Below are 12,132 nucleotides of genomic sequence, written 5' to 3' on the forward strand. Positions count from 1 at the left end.
AGCCACCATGGTGAGGAAGCGCAAACAGCCCCATGGAAAGATTCATGTGCTCCTAGACAAAACCCTTGACCCAGTGCTCAGCTGACAACACTAACAAATTACCAGTAATGGGCATGAGTCAGCTTGGAAGGGTCAACTAACTACAGGTGATCTACCCCAGCAGCTGCTGTGTCAAACAGAAACTTGCCCAGAGGAACTCGGCCTTAATTTCTGACCTACAATGTCATTTCTCTATATAGATACCAATTGACCAATTGTTTTTAATTAGCTAGTCTTTAAGTTCTTAAGATGTATGTTTTCTTTTATAATATTTGTATTGAAGACTAGACTACAAATTACCTTCTTAGCACTGCATTAGCTGTATGCCATGAGGCACTTTTTCAAGATTTCATCATCTCTTTAATCTTTAAAGCTTTATTTGAGGCATACTTGACATACGATATACTGTATACATTTAACAAGTACAATTTTATGTTTTGACATATGTATACAACTGTGAAACCATCATAATCATGTACAAGAATTTTGTGGACCATTGCTCTTGGGTAATTTCCTAGGAGTGAAATGGGCAGGTGCTATGTCAAGGTCATGCTTATTTTTTTTTAAGAAACTGCCAAACTGTTTGCCAATATGGCTGTATCATTTTTATCATCCAACTAGTACTGTGGGAAATTTCTGCTTGCTACACATTCTCATCAAAATTCGGTATGATCAGTATTTCATTTTAGCAATTTTAATAGGTGTACAGTAATAATCTCATAGATTTAACTAGCTAGTTAGCATTATTCTTTTATATGAACATGCTTACCATTCATTTATTTACTAACCTCATGAAGGACATTTGTTTTCAGTTTGAAGCAATTAGGTTGAATTTGCTATAATTGCTATCAACATTCACTCACTGTTTTTCACAAACATAAATTTCTATTTCTCTTTTATAAATGCCTAGGAGTATAATTATTAGGACATATGGTAATTGTGTGTTTAACTTTATAAGAAATTGCTGGGCTGTTTTTCAAGAGGCTGAAACATTTTTCATTTCTGCCAGCAATATATGAATTACATATGTTCCTCCATTCTTTTTACTTTAAACCTATATGTCTTTCTATTTAAAATGAGTTTCTTATGGGCAACATACAGTTGTGTGTTTTTTTTAATCCACACTTAATAATCCCTGCCTTTTAATTGCGATCTTTAAACCATTTACATTTAATATGATTATTGATAAAGTTAGGTTTAATCTGCCAAATTGCTTTTTGTTTTCTGTGTTGTTTTAGACTGATTGCATAGTTTTGTTTATTTTTTCTACCATTTTTGGATTATTAGCTGTAACTTTGGTTTTGGTTTATTCTGTTCATTGCTTTAGGATTTATAATATTTAATGTATCACAGTCTGCCTCTAAGTAATATTTTAGAATTTCCTATATGAGAACCTTACCACAGTCTGCTCTATGCTTCCCTCACCACTTAAGTCTTTCACCTCTTTCCTTTACGCCTGTGCTGCAGCTTGATTTCTGTGTCTGAATTTCCTATCGTACAGAGCTGCATAGTGAAGAATGTTCAAAGTCTATTTTAGTACGATTTTATACTTAAATTGTATTTGTTACAGCTTAATTTATGATTAAAATTTTTATTATTTTTAATATTGCCCCCTCTACTTTCCCTTATACTGCTTTAGAGTCTACCTAACTTAGACAACACTACTCTGAAGTAATTAGTATCAAGTTCCCTTTCTCTTGAGCTAGGTATAGTTTTGAAAAAATATGGGAAAGATTCTAGAAAGTAAATGATCAAAGGGTAATAAACTGACACCAATTTAAAATTTAAGTTGTAATATTTTACAAGCAATTGAAAAGATTTTTTTTCTTTTTCAATCTCTAAATGTAAGAAAACCTTAACTTTGCAATTTTGGATAATTTATTTTTAAAAGTTTATATAGTATATTTATATAAATTATATGCATGTATTTATATGATTTTCATTATTCATTGCATGGGTTAATTTTACATGCCATATATATATATATTTAAAAATTTAAATAATTTCTTCAATTTATACTAGACTTTTGTCTATGATCCTAGAAGGAAGACATAAAAAAAAGAGTGACTAGTTTTGATAGAATTCTTGACTTCTAATCATTAACAGCATGTAGACATATATTATGACAATATAAATATCTGAATAATAAAAGGTCAGAATTTTCCCTTTGAAATTAAACAAACTTAATGAATAAAATGACCCATTTTAACTTAATCTGAAATGTGACCCAGATTATAAATGCCATCACATGCATAATTTTCCAGTTATAATAATGAAATAAGATTTTTCTATTTTCAAATTAACCTCAAAGTATTTTGCCTACTGAAATATTCATAATAATTATTAAGTAAATACTAAGTTTTATCTCTATATCATGATTCCCCAGAAATGCTCATGTCTGAAAGAGAAATGTTACAAGACAAAAAAAAAAGATTTTTAGACAGTCATATGATGAAATTTTCATGAAAATATTTTCATGAGTAATGAGGAAATATTACAAGCAAGTTCTTAAGTATATTCCTTAGGAGGTAGTTTAAAAGTGTGAGAATGCTAAGGGTACCCTAGAAACTACTTCCCTTTTCCCAATTCGAATCTTACATACTATAAGCTTGTTTTTTCCCCAATGTTTTAGATGCAAATCCACTATCAAAAGTCACCTTGACTCTTGAAAGTTGGGACACGTTTTAATTAACCTTTAAAAGCAAAGCATTTCTTGCAAAATTATTATTATTTTTAAATTGTTGGTATTTTTAATGTAGAACTTCCTGAGGCACACAGGAAATTGTTTTAAAGGATCACAAAGTTTGACAAATAAACTCTGAGGAATTGTATCCAGATTTGTTTTAAAGAAAACATATAATTAATAAAAAGTTTAGACTATGACTATGGAGTTTTGCGATTTGTATACCTAACATAGATAGAAAACGAATGAGAGGACATAAACCACATTCTCACCAAAGGGTTATGATCAATCCTAAATATCATACCAAACCAAAGAATAATGGAATCATTTATTGTCTGCAGACATGTGTCTCTATGAAGTATGAAGCTTGATCCTAGGACTAAGTGGAAGTTTGGCTCTTGAAATGGGCTCCTGGTCAGCCAATTCATAATTATTCATTTAATACGTCAAATAATTGACTCAACTACACAAAGACTTGGTTGATCGGTGCTGTTACAAGTTCCAAAGGTATGTTTAGTTCAAGGTACACCAAGTCAAGACTGAGTCTCTTACCACAGGCTTGGAAACTCTGGGCCAGCCCCTGCTTAGTGAACTGGTCTCCAGTACCTTTCAGCGATGGATTAACTTTTCCAAGCCATCAAAATGCATTTTCACTCACAGCTTGCTGGGAGACCAAAGAAAGTAGAAAAATCAGTCTCTTGCTCTTGGATTGATTAAAACCTGAGTAAGAAACAGAGGCTATACAGTAAAATCTATTATCCCTCATGGTTGGAAGGAGTTCTAGACAATTAAGTATTGTAGTCAAGAGTCCATGTATGTTTAAAGAATTAGAAATAAAAATATAGTCTTAACTCCACATGTCACAGTGTAAAATATAGTAATAAAATGTATTTGTAATGATTCAAAGAGCACTTAAGTATTTTACAGTCCCAAAGTCATTATTGCAACAATTGTCATATTTACTAACTAACTCAGCCACAGTGGAAACTGAGCCCCTATAAAAAAGGAGCAGGCTTTATGGAACTATGCCTCAGGGATGTCTCTGCCTGGGCCTTTCTAACAGCTCCCCCTCCCCCAAGGAGCAACTTCTCTGTGTGCTAGTCCCTAGTTATGACTCCCTATACTGTGATCTATTTTCTGTACCTCTACTCCCTGTGGCCCCACAATAGAATCTTTTGTTGGAAAAGTACCAATATTTTGCCAGTCTCATTCTGTTCCAGATACTGTCTTAGGTTCTCCCTTTGTTCTGTACTTAACACCTCCAGCCAGTCTTTTTTCAATTTCTTGCTGATCCATGAGAAATAGAGACTGTTAACCTAGGAGATTTCGTACTTTACACTATTTCCATGCTTTAACAAAAAAGGGATTTTCTGTGGCTTCACTGCAAAAGACAAACTTATACATATGGGAAGGAGTTAAAGAGTAATGTTGGGTAACTCAGGCTGACTGAGCCAGCTTGCGCCCACTGCCAGTGCCTCACAAAATGTAGAAAATGTCACAAAGAACATGAACAAAGCACAGATGAGAACATGCAAAAGACTAAAAAACAAACAATTCTTTAAAAAATATCCTCCCACAGTAATAATAAAAACACTGAATAAAGGTAAGAATCATTCCTTCATATAACAGTAGCAAACACTTTTTTAAAAAGATACTACTCTGTTCTTGAAAGAATATGGAAGATAAGAACTGCTAAAAGTGTGAAGTAGTAAACTCTTTCTGGAAAGCAAGTATGTAATTTTTATCGAGCATTAAAATAATTATAACTTTTGATGCAGTAAATCGACTTATGAGAATCTATGCTGAGGAAATAATCAGAGATGGTGACAAAGATTAGTACAAATATGTTCCTTTTTGTATTACTTATAATAGCAAAAAAAAAGTCACCTAAATGCTCAGCAATAGGAAAATGGATAAATAAATAATGGTAATTATATAAAAGGAAGTGTTATTCAGTCATGTATACAGTTAAAAATCAGAGACATGAACAATTGTTCAGAATCTAATATTTAGTTTAAAAAGCATATGCATGTAAGAAAAAGCAAATAATAAAATTAATTATTAATATATACTGATTATATCATTAACAAGGCTTGTTGTGCATCCCTATAATATGTTTTCATCGAAAACTATTTTTTCTAAGTCAATACTCAATTACCTTACATTTCCTCTGGGCCTAATAATGTGAAATTAGCTGTATTTGCCACCATTTGGGAAATATCAGGAGAGAGAAGGAGAAATGAAAGAAAAACATGCACAGGAGTACTAGTTTGTTATACTTTTTACTAAACAGTCTCACAGTGTCATTTCTCCTCAACATATCCAGAGTTGTGAAGGTTGGGAAGAATTGTGGTTTTGTTTTGTTTTGTTTTTTAGTAAAATTACAATGAAGAAATTTACTTGTAAAATGCTTCAAAAAATGAGGGAATGCATAGAAAAGTCAGAACATATGCATGTAAGCATGTAAAGAGAAGAACGTAAGGAATGAAAGATGCATGAGTACATTGCCTGGAATAAACCAAATATCAAGAATCTCAGTAACTTTTATTCCTGAAGCCAGATGGCTTAATGCCTTTGAGGTTATATGTTCTGGGCTCTAATCCCAGCTCTGCAACTTGCCTGCTGTGTTGTCTACACAAATTGCTTTATACTTTTTAAGCCTTACTTTTTTTAATCTGCCTAGTTTTGAAGACTATGATAATGACTAAATGAGTATATGTGAATATACTCTCACACATATAACTAGAGAGCAGGATTATAAAGCCACGATCAAGCTGTAGAATGTTTTATGAAAGAATGTTGTTTCATTTTATAGAAAATACAAATGTCTTAGAAATCAAAATTTATAAATCTTTACTCCTCACTAATATATTTTAGTAGCATTAAACATTAAAATGTTAATATCATATTTTAAAGATAAACATGTTTAAAAATTAAATATAAACTATTTAACTTGGTTAGATTAGTGGAGTCTAATCGATGGAGTCCAATATTAGTAGTGAAGAATCAAGGCAGGGAGAGCAGAGGTGGGAAACATACTAGAATTGATCTATCTCTGAGTTATGAAATAATTAGCTTCTTTGATTTTCATTTTTCTTTCTGTGATTTTTAAAAATGTTTTCAAGAATATCTTAATGACTACGTATTGCTATTATAATGATTTAAAAAAGCAACTAAAATTGTCTCATGTTTTGAAGTATATCTCTAGACAAGGTACCTTTCTCTAGGCCTCAGAAAATAGCTAATGGATGAATTGAGTATGCTATAGTGATCACTAGGACTCCTGAACTCAGTCCTCTGCACCATTTCTAATTCACAAGCCATCACTTTCTAGCCCTCTTGACATCATAGTTTTCTTTGTACTAAACCTGGGGCTTTAAGTGAGTTGTTGGGCTGTGTAGTGGGTCAAATGGTGAACCCCCTAAAAGATATGTCCATATCCTAACTTCTGGAGCCTGTGAATGTGACTTTATTTGGAAAGAAGGTCTTTGCAGATGTAATTAAGTTAAAGATCTCAAGATGAGATCATCCTAAATTACCCGGGCTCACCTAAATCCAATGACAAGTGTCTTTATAAGCAACAAAAGAGAAGAAGACACAGTGAAGAAGAGAAGGCCATGTGAAGACAGAGACAGAGACTGAAGTGATGGAGTCACAAGCCAAAGAATATTTAGAGTTACCAGAAGCTAGAAGAGGTGAGGAAGGATTCTCCCCTAGAGCCTCGGAGGGAAACACAGCCCTGCCAACACCTTGATTTTGGACTTCTGGTCTCCAGACTGTGAGAATGAATTTCTGTTATTTTAAGCCACCTGGTTTGCAGTCATTTATTACAGCAGTCTCAGGAAACTAATACAGGCTACCAGGAAATTAACCCAATGAAATACATGAAATAACTTCTCTAAGTCAATGCCAAGTGAGCCCTCTTTGTAGTTTCCTTTTTAAAGCAACTATCATTCTTCTTAGAGTTCCTCTCCAAACCTGACTGCAGATCAGTGCCTCCTTATTCTACACATTTGTCTTTCTTGATCTTTAAAACAGCAGTTCTCAACCTGTAAGTCATAGATACTTGTGTAGAGACATCTATTATAGCCGTGGGTCTGAACTCCTTCTAGGCACTCCTTCTATGTAATATCCCACATATGGATTCAAGTTTTGCCAATATTAGTAAATGCAATTATTGAAATTAATATTTATATCAAATGATTATTACATTGTGGTAGATATGTATTTTCTCAATTAAAGGATGTTAAACATATAGCTATTAACAAGGGGGAAAAGAGGCACACTAAATCTTTTTGACAAACAAAAGAAATTCTTACATTGAAAATATTAGGCCACTGCTTTAAAACCAACTCATGTACTTTTCATCCAGTGTAGAATGAATCATTCTCTTCTGCACCAACATAGGACCTATTTCACATTAGTATTCAGATTTATCATTAGTAATAGTATTAAAGGAAGTGTGGATAAATGAATGAACTTGAAAACCCTGTGAATTCTCATGATAGAGCATTGTATATCTCTTAGGCCCCAGGGGATACGAAAGTGAATGTGTGGTGAATTGAATAGATTGACTTTTTTTTAATTGACTGATAAAAGAGACAATAGTATTATCACATATTGGACCACTTTTCAGCTTTGGGAATTTGGGGCTAGCTACTTAATCCCTTTCAGCCTCTGTTTCCTAAATCGTAATATGAACTAGTCTTATTGAGTGTGGAGAGCACTAAGTTAGATTATGTATGTGAAAGTCCCATCAAAGGGCTCACCACACAATAAATATAGTAAATCACTCCCCCATCCCTTTGTTTCTTATATCAATTGCACTCATGAGTTTGTGACTTTGCACTGCCAGAGTTAACTCCAGGAGAAATGCTAACTCTCCCAAGCCAAATGTTAAAATTATTATCACTTGGTCCTATTTGGTGCTCATGAACAAGTGATTTACCCCAAAAGAGTTTGTTTCCTTACTGGTTCTTAGGCGAAGGTCCAGAATCGAATTAAAGTCTGTGTTGGCTCACATGTGATTAACAAGATCTGACTTTATCTAAACATGTCCTTAGATATTCCAATAACTGAAAATTGATCACTTTTATTTTTTTGAATAAACATATGTATTCAAACTTACACAAGAATCTCAGTTTCAGACACAAAATAACTGAACAAATGTAAGACCAATGGGAAGATAGGGCAAGGTGAGGAGTTTTCTATTTCAAATCTATGGAATTCCAAGGCAGGCTATATGCTTCTGGCCTTCTTTTTTAGTGAGACAAAACTGGTCTGTTTATTTGGTTTATTTAAGTAATTAGTTGTGAAGTTAGGTTGTGATTTTTTAAGCCTATGGTAGTTATTCTTTATGGGTCTGGGCCCTGAACAAAAATATTTCTTTAAGTTTTTTATTTGAGAATTGCTTTCTTCAGGTGAGCTCTGGCAAACACTATTAAAATGTATAAATCTGGAATGCTAGGAAGTATAGAAAAGGGAAGGAAATTACCTCAGTTTGGCAGGAGGCACAATGTTACTTTCTTTAATAAAATGTATCCTCTGTCCTGACTAGCCCGATGCAGCCCAATTGAGCATTTCATTGTATTCTGTCACTTAGCCTTGCCAGCTAGAGAAGGCAGCTGACACTGTGTACCTGAGGTTACAAAGAGCCTATGTGTCCCCACTCTGGTTTTCACATTCCTCCAAGGGTTTGAGGGGAGAGCTGCTTTGTTATTTTTCTCAAGTCCTGTCACAAATGGTCTTTGACAGGCGCCCAGAAGGTCTGAGCAAAAACTGCTGAAGCTGGTTGGCGCCAGAGGTGCCAGGTGCCCATGGGGGTGGGGGTGGGGATGGAAAGCGATTTTGTCTGAAGGAACCCAGAGGCTGTCCCCTGGCTCTGGCAGAACAAAACCACTTTTCAGGGGACAAGTAAACGTCCCTGACTGGAATGGAAAGGAAGGACAGAGAGGAGGACAAAGCTTGGGAGAATACAACAGGTCACAGAAGCCTCTTGACACATCAGTTTTTGGCCAACGGCTATAATGGTTTCCACAACATTCCAACAATCAGGTGGCCAATTCTTGTGATGGAAGAACATTTCCCTAAATATATTTCCATGCATTTTCCCTAAAATTCCAGACGAGCCTTACTCTAATGGGTACCATGATAACTAATATCACACCTATATTAGTACCACCTTGGTACATGCAGCCAATCTTTCTTATCAATGATTCCAATGATGATGATTATGCACCCTTGCATTACTGCATACTTTGATGAGCACAATTCATTGTAATTTTTTTATTAAGAATTAAATTGTTAAATATGAACCTTAAATATATTCCATAATTATTAGAGTACATTTAACATGCTTTCTTTCTTAATATACAAGTGACCTTATTTTTTGAACTCCCTATTTGAGTCCTAGAGGATTAAGAGAAATCAAATCAATTTCAGTCTCTGATAATGTGATTCAAGGAGCATATGACTCACTCAACCCCCTCATATTAGCCTCCGTACTTGCCAGTTTTTTCTCATCTCAGTGTCATTGGCACGTGACAAGGATGACTGCAGGTTACATGCATTTATTCAGGCTTAAGTATATTTCAGAAAAACACAGGTAATTCTTTCCTTTACCAGGGAATGTGTTCTATGAGTCTCTTCATCGAGATGACAATCACAAGATAGCGAAAACTTACTTATTATTATTGAGGATTTCATGGTTATAAAATATATAAGAAAATTGTCATAAAAGAGTATCTAATGAGTCTCTGTAATTTTGATTAAAGGAAATGATATTTGACAGTTGAAGTAATTAATGGATCAGTGAAACAGAGGCCAATAAAATCCATTTTTTCTCTTTTCTCAGAAGAGTTAGTAATAAAGCCAGTGACTTTCTCAAATAGTGCAGTTTTACTTTGTCAATCATTGACTTCTCTCACAGTAAAAACAAAGTAGAATGCAGCTATTCAAATTATTGTTACAAATACTTATTTTGGTCTTACAAGGCATTCATAGAAGAATGATATACATACCCACTATCTGATAGCAGAATCATGAAAATAACTAATGTGTGTACAAACTGACTTCTTTTCACTCATTAAAAAAATCTGCTTTATAACACTTACTGAAATTTGATAGAAGGCAAAAGACATAGTGATTGTATCCCTGCATCCATATGAGGTTATGCTAATGTATTATGGAAGAGACAATAGTGGAAATGGGCCTTAAAGACATGCCGGGGATTTTGAGAGTTAAGAGATGACAAGGAGAGAATTACAGAAATAAGAACAACATAAAGTTTCAAGATAGAAAAGTATGGGAATTGTTCGATTCAGGATATCCAACATATGTGGGAATAGAGTACAGAAGAATGAGATGAAAGTAGATTGGAGAATATTGTGGAAGACTTAATGTCTACAAGAGAAAGCAATTCTTTACTTAGGAGACAACAGGAAAAAAATGAAAGTTTTTATAATAAGAGAGTGATATTTTTGAAGTGTTACTACATGTTGGCAGTCATGGTATAGGAGCAGGACAAAAGGCAGCAGTCATAGATCCATTTTGAAGTCTTTTGAAATAATCTGAGAAGCAATCAGGATCTAATTACAATGGAAATAAAAAGGAAAGGACGTAGCTCTGAGTAAAAAACGACCTAATTGTGTCCTCCTTGGAGCCATATCTTCTTTCACCTCTCCACATCCAAAGATAGTTCTGTAGCTTAAAGATAGGAAAACTAAGGGAGCCATTAGTGGGATCTTTAAAAAGGAATATGGAAAGAGGAAGGTAAAGGAAGATGATTTCAATAGTAAATTTTTATTAATTACTGAGTTGAACTTGTTTTGAGCAATTGTGCTAAGACCAACTAAGATGGAAGAAAGCATGCCATGCTGGATCAGTGTTTCATGCTGCAATATTTGTGTACCAATATTGCACAGGATATAAAGCTGATATTCTGCATAAATTAAAAAGGCAGCAAAGTAAAATTTTCTAAGCTCCTAAAGTATAGATGTTGAAAATGATGTGAAGTACGTGCACAAGCATTCATCATTCTAGACAGGGATACTTGGCTGTCACCTTTTTTGTTGTTGTTATAGAAAGAAATAATTCAAGTCAAATGTTGCCCACAGCTTTGCCCCATACTGCTGAGGGTACTTAGGATAATTTTAAACAAAATGGAGATGACATATTTATATAATTGTATTAATACCTACTTTCTGTTTATAACAAACTATACTTTATGTTTATAACAGAAGTATAGTTTCCTTTGCAGACAATTTTATTTAAGTAAAACATTGGGTCATTTTAAAGGAAAATGTTAGACAAATAATATGGCAACAATATGGAGGTGGTTTTCAAATGACTAAGGTTTGGAGAAACATTGATTTAAATAAACATGACTGGCTTTATCCCCTAATGTTATATTTAACTGCACTGTACTTGATTCATGCAGTGATCCTTCCTGACACCATTTGCTCAAATCGCCATAACTAACGTGAGGCTGGGTGTTGGAGGGTGTGTTACCAATTGCTTAATAGAACAATAACAACAAAAAAGGTAAAGTAGCCACCGTCAGTACTATATAGGTCAAATTAACATAAATTATATTTTCTGTTTTCATATTATTCATAAGATTAGATTTTGTAACCCCAACATAACTATCATCTCCTTAAGGCGAGGGTAGGTGGAAGCAGGAGTTTATAATTGAGCTCTGGCTTCAAATCTTGGTTCTGTCACTTACCATCTGTGCAGACTCCAGTAAGTTACCTGGCCGCTTGGAGCTTGAGCTTATATAGCTACAAAGAGGATAATAACGTTATATCCATGGGGTTTTTTATCTGAAGATTAAACGACATAACGTATGATGCCCTTACTTGGAGGTGACATATAACCTGCCTAGTCTTTCCTTGTAGCATGTATGTCAGGCATGACTCCTGTCTACCTCCTTGACCCCTTCTCCTACAGGAAGCTCTTCTCACTGTGATTCAGCCTCCGTGTTCTTCTCTCTATGCCTTCACATCCCACCCTAGGACCTTTGCATTCTCTTCTACCTGGAAAGCTCTTACCCAGATCTTTAGGTCTCTGGCTCCCTCACTTCAAATGAGCTTTCTTTTAATTATGATCTCTTCAAAGAGGCCTTGTCTGATGCCTTATTGAAAACACCTCCACTGCCATCACTCCCACCTCCCCTCCTTATCCCCTATCACACTTAAATTTTATTTCTAGGACTGATTAGTATCTAAAATTTCATCCTGTATTTATTTGCTTTCTCCCCCATAAATACAGGAGTTTGTCTTGCTCATCACTATATCCTCAGCACCTAGAATAGTGTCTGATTTATTTTGGGTACTTAGTAAATATTTATTGAATGTTATTATTAATAATGAATGAATAAAATGAATTCTAAAGGAATTTTTAAAAATTAA

Source organism: Pteropus alecto, unplaced genomic scaffold (assembly GCF_000325575.1).
Source record: "Pteropus alecto unplaced genomic scaffold, ASM32557v1 scaffold86, whole genome shotgun sequence".
NCBI lineage: Eukaryota > Metazoa > Chordata > Mammalia > Chiroptera > Pteropodidae > Pteropus > Pteropus alecto.